The 2,804-nt window shown below is 42.5% G+C and overlaps 1 protein-coding gene across 1 annotated transcript in view; it reads left to right on the forward strand.

Moving 5' to 3' along the window:
- The first annotated feature begins 1,368 nt into the window (after positions 1-1,368).
- LOC111223294 overlaps positions 1,369-2,804 on the forward strand; it is an 8,838-nt gene continuing 7,402 nt past the window's right edge. Inside the window, exon 1 of the mRNA XM_022747385.1 lies at positions 1,369-1,452. The gene's annotated coding sequence lies outside the window, so the exon portion shown is untranslated. The remainder of the gene's footprint in view (positions 1,453-2,804) is intronic.

Below are 2,804 nucleotides of genomic sequence, written 5' to 3' on the forward strand. Positions count from 1 at the left end.
TGGGAGACCAGCTCCTCCTCTCCGCACTCAACTGATCTCTCCTGTCCACTTTCACTTTCACTTTCACTTTGACCAGTCTATGTCTCGAAATAATGCTACTTCACGGAAAGCACATGACCCCCCCCCCCCCCCCCGCTCCCGCACTCCCCACATAAAGCACACACACACACACAAACACACACATTACTGCTCCTGCCAGTAATCTCCAGGCAGGATTCAGTTGCTTGCCTTTAAGGCTGGAATCACACCCTAAATGTTACACAACTCAACTGGAACCCCGGTAAACTTTCACATCACTTTACTCTATCTATGTCTGCAAGTCAAGTCATGCTGTTTCACTGAAACCACACACACTAACACCACAGACACTCACTCACACACACACACACACACACTCACACACACTCATACACACACACACACACACACACTCACACACACACACACACACTCTCACACACACTCTCACACACACACACACACTCACACACACTCACACACACACACACACACTCTCACACACACTCTCACACACACACACACTCTCACACACACACACACACACTCTAGTGTCAGTTATTCTGTTTATAATTATGCAAATATCTTGAAACGTGCACAAAAGGGAACTTGAAGCTTTATTGAACTCAATTTCCGAATGTTTGACTTTAACATTCAAAAACAATGCATTTAAAATGTAATGCATGAAATATCTCACAATTTAGTAATTCACAAACAGCAGAAATATTTAACTTACATCTGTAACCTATGTTATTGTTAACATTAAGTCAGTGTAGTCTACACAAAAATGAATGAGTAATGATGAACTCTTTTGAGTCATTCTTTTTATACTACTTTTAATTAGGGCCCTAGCCCCAAATGCACAAGGGAACTATTGTTGTTTTTGCAGAGAATATTATTGTTATTATTTTTTTATTTTTTTTATTTTTATATATTTTTTATTTTTTCCTTGCTCACAGTGACGGAGCTCTTTTCTGGGGGTTGAAGCCTCCATAACCTTGACCACTTACCCCTTACATTGGAAGTACCTGTGTCAGACTGGGTATAAAGAGACATATTTTACTGAGTTAGCCCTCCACTAGATGGCAGTATAAGTAAATCTGTTGAAGGTTCCCATATCAAGGATAAAGTATACTGATCTACCAGGCATGATTCATCTGGCCAGTCAGGCTGCAACCAATCCTGAATGTTACACAACACTTCCCACATCTAAGTGTGGCAGCATAGTCTACGCTTTGCAGGTAATATACCTTGAACGCACCTTGATTGCTTGATAGCCTATCAGTGAGCAGGGGCTCGTATTTAAGACGGCCTTCTCCCCTGCTCTTCCACTTTCCACATTGCTTCCGGTAAAAGGCCGGCTCCCTCTTTACCACTGCGTGCGTCCCGCTGTGTGTGCTGCTCTGTCGCTCCTGCATGCTCCTGTTTGGCGTGGTAAGTGTCCTCTCTCTCTGCATCATGGTATTTGTATGCCGACAGCTAATGCTAGTGTGGTCATAGGAAATGCTGATGTCCGGATTTGTCCCTCTCGTCCTCCCTCCTGTGTGAGTGTGTGCGCGCATCCACTTCTGCTGAAGGTATGTCCTGTCTCTGTTGCAACTGCATCATTTTCAGTCTAAATTGTACAGTGCTAATAATGTATTCTGGTTAGGCGAAACCACAGATCGGACGGCTGCTGCTTTGTCTCGGCTCTACTTCCAGCTTGCTTCCTGTTCTTGCCTGCTTTGCTGCTGTTTTACTTGCTGCTTGGGTGGCGTTTCGGCGGTGTGCAGCTTTCGACGGACCTTTTTAAAGCCGTCGCTTTTCAAAATAATACTGTTTGCCGCAGGCTACCTGGAGCCTTCAGGTTACTCACAGTGCCTTTGCATGGCTTACTTGTACTGAGCTGGATTTCCCTTTTTTAGTCGATTTAATTGTATGAGTGAGGTGTGGGTTGTATAAGTTGAATTTGGGTTAATTACTTAGGTTATTAATTTGTTTCATTTCTTTGGGTTTCTTTTGATCAGTTAATTAGATTTCCTTTGTTTTTCTTGTGTTAAACAATATTTTGAATTGTGTATTTTCTTTGAATTGTTTTGCTTTGATTTCTATTGGGCAGTTATCATTTGGGCATTTAGGTTTCCTTTTGTTGGCTATACCTTTGTTTCCTAGGTTTAACTTGCCCATTACTGGTTTATTTCTTTTTGTTTTGAGTTGCAACTCCCCTAATATTTTATTCTTGTTTCAGTTGTTGGAGGCCGGTGGTGGTGGCGGCGGTGTCGGGGACTGGTGGTGGTGTCCCCTCCTTTGATGTGTTGTGCTCCCTGGTGTTGGTTATTTCAACGTGTGTGTGCGTGGGTGATTTATTTATATTTTGGGTGAACCACTCCCCGTTCACTAATATCTGTCCACCCGGTAAGCCTCTGCCCCTGACTAGTCCCCTTCTTTTGTGTGAATGACTTTGATTATTTATTTTAACCAATTGTAATAAAATATATATTTTTATACCACGAACCACGTCTTATGCTAATTGAATAGAGCGAACCTGTGTGCCCAGTAGTTGGAACCGAATTTCCCTAGGTGAAATTCCCAGGGTGGCGTTGTTGTGCACTGTGTAAATTTCTAAACCATATTTTACATCTGTTAGTGTGAGCATCCACCCAGACCCTCGCCACATAGGAGACTAATAACACTTCCTGTCAGGACTCAACTGGACGCCTGTTACACTTTCACTTTCACTTTGCTCCATCTATGTTTGCAAGTCTCAATGTTTCACTGAAATGACATCAAAATTAAAAAAATAATGC

Source organism: Seriola dumerili, unplaced genomic scaffold, assembly GCF_002260705.1.
Source record: "Seriola dumerili isolate Sdu_G_001 unplaced genomic scaffold, Sdu_1.0 BDQW01000110.1, whole genome shotgun sequence".
Taxonomy (NCBI): Eukaryota; Metazoa; Chordata; class Actinopteri; order Carangiformes; family Carangidae; genus Seriola; species Seriola dumerili.